Raw genomic sequence first — 8,683 nt, 5'->3', positions numbered from 1 at the left:
GCACACTTAGCCAGATCCCATATGTGTGTTAATTATAGCAAGAAAGCAAACAAAATGTCAATAGTTAAAACAAATCCTACCAACAGGAAATGGTTATCAAGCTGTGATAAAATGTTTATCAGGAAATGTTTTTACACTATCCAAAACATTTCCTGTCTGTAACATTTTTTGTGGGAAAAAAGAATATCTCTGGTGCTAGAAATAGCATCTTTGCAAGGAATTAAATGACAGTGCTTGTAGAAAATGGCTATAGTCATATACCTAGCTTCTCTCCTGTTTTCTTCTTTGTACATAGTATGATGTAACTCTGGAAGAAAACCATTTTCAGAAGTTAGATGGACATCACTAAAGTTTGCACTTCACAGATTAAAAAATAATTCAAAGCAAATTTTTCATAGGTAATATCTAAGCAATGTTATCACGGAGGTAGTGGAACCTTGATTCTTTGATCATTGATAGTGAAACAATATTTCTATTAAAATATCTGGAAAAGATCAAAAGAGATTAACTAGGTTGAAAAACAGTAGTGTTGAAGGCATCAAAAGATGATACTCAAGGTGAAGAAGAGTCAGAGATTATCTGTTGAAATGCTTACTCAAAATAAAAATCATGAAAAATTATATTTCCACAATCTTGACTTTTCAAAATTAGGAAAATTGATTTGTTGCAAACATTATGGGTAGTATCACAAAATCACAACAGAGCTGGCATCTGAATATAAGCAAATACTTGTCAGGATCAATCTATAAGACATTACTGAATATAGAAGCATAATAGATGATTCTTCCTAGATTTGTTCTATCAGCCACATGACATCTAATTTCTAGTCTGTTATTCCATTCTTAAAATATTCCATCCTCCCAAAAAAGCACAGTGAACTTCAATGGCTTTTTAAAGGGAATTCAGACACTAAAACTGCTTGAATATTTGAAAAAGTTAGATTTTTGTGAAATATTTTTTTTATTAATCAACACATATAAAAGACATTTTGCTTTGATTAAAAACTGTTATTTGTTCCTATTTTAACTGCAGGTTCTATACCTCTTGATGTATACGTATTTTTTCTTCCCATACATGGAAACAACAGTGGAACTAATTTCTTGTACAATGGAACTAATGATAGAATCCTAAAAGTGGGAAGGACTTCAACAGGTCATCCGATCAATTTTCATTACCTGAATTAGGATCAACAAAAGTTACTTTAATTTTGATCTACAATCTCAAATCATGGAAACTACAACTTCACTGGGCAATTAGTTCCCAGCTTCCATATTACTACTGCGAGAGCAGTGTTTTCCCTGTTGCCAAAGATGAATCTCCTTTGCTTCAATATTTTTTCCCTGATCATGCAGTGATTAAAAATTCTCCTTGTTCTTTGCAGTAGCATTTTCTCACAACCTGGCAATGTTTCTCTTCTGTCTAAAGATACTATTTTTGGACATCCCAGTATGAGGTTTACCTGTTTTGCAATGATGTGATGCTACTGTACAAGCTAAAATTAGACTGCCTTACAGTGCACCATCAGTCCTTCCTGGCTTCATGTCAAACAGAAATGGAATGAGCATCATCCTAATCATTAAATGAAATATTTGAAGGAACTAGAAACTGCTTGTAAGATGAGACAGGCACATATCAGAGTTATACAATCATGAATAATTTTGGGTTGGAAGGGACCTTTAAAGGTCATCTAGACTAACCTCCCCGCAATGAGCATTCCTTTCCATTCCAATTCCCTTCCGTTTATTGCTGCTGTGTTCTAAATTTGGCATTACAGTTAGGAAAGAAGAAAAACAACCCAAGGACAATTCAAATGAAAGGAAGAAAACGAGACAGGAGTTCAACAAATGGCATGTAAGGAAAGGCAGAAATAACTGTATCAGGTTTTTACTTGAAAGCATAAAAAATGGAGGCCACTTTCCACTTTCACTGTCAGAAAATTGCATACCATTTCTAGTTTGAACTCCTGAGGCTTTAATATATCTCCACTACTTCTTATTATGGTTTTTCTTTTCCATTAAATTAAAATACCACTCAGTACCTAATATTTTCTCATTGTAAGGAAGGTATAAACTGAAATTACCTTTAAACTCTTTCCAATAAGCTAAACAAATAATCCCTTTAGCTATGTCTTATTTTCAAACCATTGATCATCTTCATGCAGCCTATCCTATTTTCAACATCCCTATCAAATGTATAGTAGCAGTATATGCAGCATCCTAATAGCTGGTCTAAAATACTAATTAGAGGATGCAAATTACCTTTCAATTACTGTTGATTCCTGTCTTGGCACATTAATGAATGAGATTAGCCTTTTTCACCTCTACATCCTCTGGCATTGAGCTGTTGTTCATTGAACTCAATCCTTTAGCTAAATGTTTCAGAATGCAGTTTCTCTGCTTGTAGATCCACATCAATTGCTTCTAGATGTAGTGACTTCACTGTATCAGACTGGATTTTGTTTCAGAGGATCAAATACACCACCTGTTCAACTGCTTCTAAGTGCAACCTTCAGCCTAACTCAGCCTACCCAGCACTTCCATGAGTCAAATCGAGCATAACTTCTAGAAAAATATCCAATATTGTTTTAAAATATGAACTGGATAATCAATACACACAATTGTTTTAGGGGACAATTACTCTTTGCTTTACTGCCAGTTTGAATATTAATAGCATCCATTTCCACTGGGTTTTGCTACCACTGCCTGCTTGGCTGAGATCACCAGGTATTTTATTATACCTATACACCCACCTGAGATCCAGCAAGGCCAGGCTGGATGGAGCTCTGAGCCACTTGGTTTAGTGGAAGACAGGCCTGCCCATGGTAGGGGGGTGGGAATTAGATGATCTTCAAGGTTCCTTCCAACCCAAACCATTCTGTGATTCTTTGATTCTGTGCACGACAGGGAAGAGCACTGGCTGTTGGCAGAGTGCTACAGGCACTTTGTGTATGATATAGGTGAAGAATGGGATGAAAGGCACGTGTAACCCATAGACTGAGACTGCCATGCAACACAGCAAGTATGGAGAGCATACACGTACGGAACCTCTCCTCCTTTGGTAACTCTAAGGACAGGGGTTTTGCAACTTTAGGTACTTACACAAAACTCATTTTTGGAGAGACAAAGGCTTACATCTGAGTACATCAATCTTTAAAATGTCAAAACATCCTTATGAAGCTGTCATTCTCACAAGAAAAACTGAGACCTTCCCTCGGTCATAAAGGAATTTAATTTTTGATAGGAAGTCAATTCCTCAGCTCCAGAGCAAATTTCCTCCTTCCAAAGCAATAAGGTTTCCACAGCAATAATGTAACTATACCATTGGGTATTATAGCAAGGGTCCCTGATTATTTACCACAGCAAAATAGCAGGCAATTGTCACACTCAAGGCGAGACACAACCAGGCAAAATAGCCAGGTTTTTGCATTTAGGAAAACTTACCAAGTTTATCCTCTTTGAGGTCGCTTAATTTTAAACATAAGCTATAGGAGAGGTAGAATACTTAATGTCCCCTAGCTTCCTTTCGGAAAAAAAAAATAAATGATTGCAGATTGGAACAGCATAGGAATATTTGACATTCCCCTTTGACCATGTGTCTCTCGGTGTGTGGCTGACACGTGTATTTTGGCCCAGGCAACAGCCTGGAACGGGCTGCCCAGAGATGTGGTGGAGACACAGTCCCTGGAGGTGTTTAAGGAAAGCCTGGATGTGGCACTCAGTGCCCGGGTCCAGCTGTCACGGTGCTGCTGGGTCACAGGCTGGGCTCAGGACGCCAGAGGTCTTCTCCAAGCTAATGGATTCTGCGATTCGGGAAGGGTGGTGTCTCCCCCGGCGCCGTGCTCGCTCTGGGCACGGCTCTTCCCAAAGCAGCCATGTCACACCCGGGCCCAGGCCCCGTGAGGGCTCGGCCTCTCCCGCGGCTCTCCCCGGCACCGCGCGGGCCCTGCCCCGCCGGGCTCGGAGCACAGCGGCCCCTGCTCCGCATCCCGGCTCCCGCTGCAGTGGGTGGATCCCTGGGAGGTGCCAGCCGCTTCCCTCCCCTTCCCCTCGCCCTCCCGCCTCGGCGGTGAGGAGGCGCCCGAGCGCGGCAGCATCTTCCCTTGGCTCGGCGGAGCGGGGGAGGAGCCGCCGCCGCCTGCCGAGAAGGAAGGGGAGCTGCGGAGCACGGGGGTGGGAAGGGGAGGGAAGGGGGTTGGCTCCCCCCCTTCCCGGTGCTTCCCTGCCCGGGGCGGCCGGCGCTGGGGAGCGGGAATGGGGCTGGGCGCGGCCGTCCGTGCTGCGTGTGCTGGGCCGGGCAGGGGCTGCGCTCCCCGGGGCCTCGTTTCTCAGGCACGCGGTCTGTAAATGGCCGATAGCGGGGATGGCGGCGTGTCTGTCTGTCTGTCTGTGAGTCTGTCTGTGTGTGTATGTGCTCCGCTTCCGTCAGGAGCCTGTGTGGTGCGGGTGCGCGCTGCCCGCAGGTGCGCAGAGGTGTGATGGTGGTGGCGGCACTACGGGCGAGCTGAGCTGGGCGGCCGCTTCTGGTTTTAAGGAAAAGAAGGGATACTTTGGAAACCAAGCACCGTTTATTTATTGTGTGGGAGATGGGAGGATTTCATGGCGTTTCCTTGGGCAAGTGAGATTTCTAATATCAGGCACGGTCAGCAAAGAGTTTTTACTCAGGTTAGAATGGGGTAGGGTCTGTAGGGAGTGATACTTGTGCACAATCAGAAATCATTTGGGCTGATGAACCGATCAGTACGTGAAGGGAACTTACAGGAAAGATGGGGCAAGACTATTTGCAAGAGAATATAGTGGCAGGACAAGGGGGAGCAGTGTCAAATTGAAAGGGAGTACATTTAGATTAGATGTTAGGAAAAAAATCTTCACTGTGGTTGGTGAGGTACTGGAACAGGTTGTCCAGAGAACTGTGGATGCCCCATCCCATGAGGTGTTCAAGGCTGGGTTGGATGGTGCTCTGAGCAACCTGGTCTAGTGGAAGGTGCCCCTGCCCATGGCAAGGGTTGGAACAAAATTACTACGATTTATGGTCCCTTCCAACCCAAAACATCCCATGATTCCAATTCCAACCCAAATCATTCTATGATTCCATGTTGGAGGATGTGAAAGCAAACACAAAGTAAAGGAAAAATTTAGAAGCAGTCATGCTGCTCAGTGTTGATAGAAGAGATAATACTGTCCAGATATAGGAAATAAATGTGACAGAATTATGCAGGATGTGAATGATGTGATGGACTGTAAAGTAGCAGGAAGAGACTGTGTGGATAAAGAAAAAGAGTCAGTCATTGCTTATCATTGCTTTGAGACAAGAAAATTATAAGAACTTTTGATGGTGTGTGCTGTAGACCACAGGAGTTGGATTTGTGTAAGAATATCCCTTACTGAGAGATAGTCAGGAATTGTGTCACAGATGGATTTCTTTCTTAGACTGTAGAATCCCAGGATGGTTTAGATGGGTTAGAAGGGACCTTAAAGATATCTAGCTCCAGCCCTCCCATCATGGACAGGAATGCCATTCACTAGACCACATTGCCCCTGGCCCCATCCAGTGGCCTTGAACACTCCCAGGGACGAGGCATCCAGAACTTTTCTCAGCAAACTGTTTATGCCCTCACCACCATCTGTGAAAAGAATTTCTTCCTAGGATCTGATCTGATTCTGCCCTCTTGCCATTTAAAGCCATTCCCTCTTGTCCAATCAATATCTGCCTGTGTAAAAAGTTACTCTCCCTCTTTCTTAAAAGTCTCCTTTAAGGTCTCCCTGGAGCCTCTTCTCCAGGCTGAACAACCAAGAGGTACAGATGATGGTATTATTTAGACATACAGTGATCCAGATAATCTTACATACAACTGCTGTCAGCTTGCCCAATAAACACAGTTGCCTTCGACTTGCTCTCATGGAAAGGTAGTTCATTAGTCAGCTCGTGATCTTGGATCATATTTTTAATTAGATTAAATAAATAGAGATAAAATGGGTGAGTAAACAGGTTTGAAATTCTTATTTTAGAAGGTCAAACTTGGAAAAATCAAGAGGATTAATTAGTGATGTTGTTTGTACAGCGGGCCCTAGAAAGTAAAGAAGGTAGAAAGCTGGTTTATGCCAAAGATAGAATCCATTTGGAATTTATTTTTAAACTGGGACAATATCCAAGAAAAATTTTATAAAGCTCTATGAAAAACAACTTCTAACCACCAAAAAGGATTTTAGAAATATAGACCAGAAAAAGGATAGTTAAGCAAAGTGAAAATGAAGAGGTAAAATGCCAATTTGACAGTAAGAACTGGCAAAAGTAATTCTGAGTTAGTTACAGATAATTTTTTAAGCTTCTTTAATCATGTAAGTGAAAACAATAATAGAAATGAGACCACTGAGTGATAAAGTTCAGGTAAAATGGCCTTGGCATCATGACGCACATCATCTGTTGCAGTTTGGAGAATGCAGTGGGTAGACTTAATGTTAGATGCTCAACTTTGACCTCAAAAGAATAATATTTTGTCTCTTAATTATTTTTTGAGGCTTGAGAAACCTCTGTGTGTCGTGTCTGAATCCAATGCTCTTGCCACTTAATGTCCAGTAGTTCCAGTATCAGAAGACTGAAATAGTACATTTGGGTATTTACCAATATCATTTATTGGTAGAGGTCTCATGCACATTCTGTTTACAGTTTTATCTCTCTCCTATAACATGCAGTATCTTCATAGGCAGACACTGTGTAGAGTATTAACAACCAAAATTCTTAGTTCCAGGTATATACTACCTGTTTGATGTATATACCTAGGTAAAGTCTGGCTATGTCAGACTCCCACACTCAGGTACAATGCCACCATGTACATCTGAAGCTGGTACGTAATTTGTCCTGACCTGTTGGTGCTTAAGTTCTTAAAGCTCTAATATTTTATATATTACAATTCCTTAACCTTATTAAAAAAAAAAAAAAAAAAAAAAACTGTTTCTTTTGTATATTTACTGCATTATTCTGAATGGTTCTGTTCTGTTACATGGTCAATATTTTTTTTTAAAGAAAGTTTTTATTCTTTTTCTTAAACTGGATCTTTGGATTAATTTTGTTTCCCTAAAGCTGGTTTCTTGACCTCTCACGTTGGAAGATCAAAATGAAGATAAGTTATCAATTCTGCCAAATCTGTTGTATGGTAAATGAAGTTTTATGTAGAATATAAAATAGGCAAGAGCCAACAATTGCATCATTTGTATTTTATTGTGCTTCTGTATGGATTACAGGAACTGAAGTGTATTTAGAGTTTGGGTAACAATTAAGCAAAAAGAAAGAGCTTTTCAAGTTAATTTTCTGAAAATCTTGGATTAGCCATATCAAAATTGTGAACAGATGTTTTTCTTTAGCACCTCAGGTTAGATTTAGGTTACATTAGATTACATTAGGTTCGATTTTGATGCAGGAATGACATCTTGTTCCCAAGAGACTGTCTGACAAAATGTTTGATTATCTTAACACATCTCAAGGTCTAGAGATAATGCTCGTTATGTTTTTTTTTCTTTTACTGGAGAAGTAAACCAGTAATTATGTGAAAGTGACTCCAGCATCTTCCTATAATACTTTTCACCACTTAAAGTAGTTCTTGCATTGTTTCCATGACCTGAAATACTCGTTTGCCTTCAAAAGGTATTTTTGCATGCATAGAAGGAATTGTAAATACTTAAAATGAAAATATGTTTTGATTGACATTTTCTTATCAGGGCTTTTCAGCTGCTGACTTTGACATTTCAGTAAGTCTACTGGAGGCTTAATTTTTTAATAAACACTACTATTTTCTTGTCTTTGTGTTTCTGTCTTTCATTTGCTTGTTATATAGCTTCTTTCTTTGTAGTTGCCAGCCACTTTCTTCAAATCTTCTGCTTTTTGAAGTCAAGTAGATAGATAGCCAAAGGTGTGGTATTATTTTTTCAGATTGTCTCTAGAGTTTGTAGAATGAGCAAATAATTTGGGATTTTTTTTTTGTTTTGTTTTGTTTCTGCTTTAAATATTTTCCTTCTGGTGGGTGATGATGATTTTTTCCAGTTGCTTCCTCTCTTGTTGCTGGCTGGTCAACAATCTACCATTCTACATCAATGATGGTGGTAGACATTTCTAAAGGGGAAGAAATAACTGGAATAGGAATGAGGAAAATGAAGAAACTTAATATGAACACTTGCTTACCATCACTTAGGATATGCATTGTGCATGTGAACCTCTGGAATCTTCAGTGGGGTCGTGCTAGAGGTCCACCCCTGGAGCCAGCAGGTGGAACTGGATGTCATGGCAAAAGAGAGGTGGTGTCTGACAAGAAGCTTTTGGCTCAAGTTTTGCCTCTGGAGATGGAGCCAATAAAGAGTTTCTTGGATCTAGCCTCTAAAGTCTGTGTTGATTTGCTTGTGTAATGAATAGGAACACAGTGGAACTTGTGTCAGGAGCAAAGAATTCACTGTCTGGTGCCATGAAGCAAGAAAGGAAGGAGAGAAGATTGTACTTTAGTTGGAGTTAGAAGTTTTTCAAAGAACTCACTGTTTGTCAAGGTCTGCAGTTTCTTAGTAATGGAAAATGCCACATGAGTGGAAGAATGAATGACAAACTGAGTTCTGACAATTTATTGTCCGCACTGGATGTAGTACTGGCATTTCACTGTACATGAAGAAGGAAGGTAATTTTGAAAATAATCTTCCTAGAAAGG

The 8,683-nt window shown here is 40.4% G+C and overlaps 1 protein-coding gene across 1 annotated transcript in view; it reads left to right on the top strand.

The window, feature by feature from the left end:
• Positions 1–4,078: 4,078 nt before the first annotated feature.
• Positions 4,079–8,683, top strand: part of RCBTB2 (RCC1 and BTB domain containing protein 2) — a 30,684-nt gene continuing 26,079 nt past the window's right edge. Inside the window, exon 1 of the mRNA XM_088051565.1 lies at positions 4,079–4,152. The gene's annotated coding sequence lies outside the window, so the exon portion shown is untranslated. The remainder of the gene's footprint in view (positions 4,153–8,683) is intronic.

The sequence above is a fragment of the Pseudopodoces humilis genome, chromosome 2 (genome assembly GCF_049639895.1).
Source record: "Pseudopodoces humilis isolate 2021_Gansu_Grassland_sample_001 chromosome 2, ASM4963989v1, whole genome shotgun sequence".
Lineage (NCBI taxonomy): Eukaryota > Metazoa > Chordata > Aves > Passeriformes > Paridae > Pseudopodoces > Pseudopodoces humilis.
The sequence above is the reverse complement of the archived record's forward strand: the minus strand, read 5'-3'. Positions and strand labels throughout refer to the sequence as shown.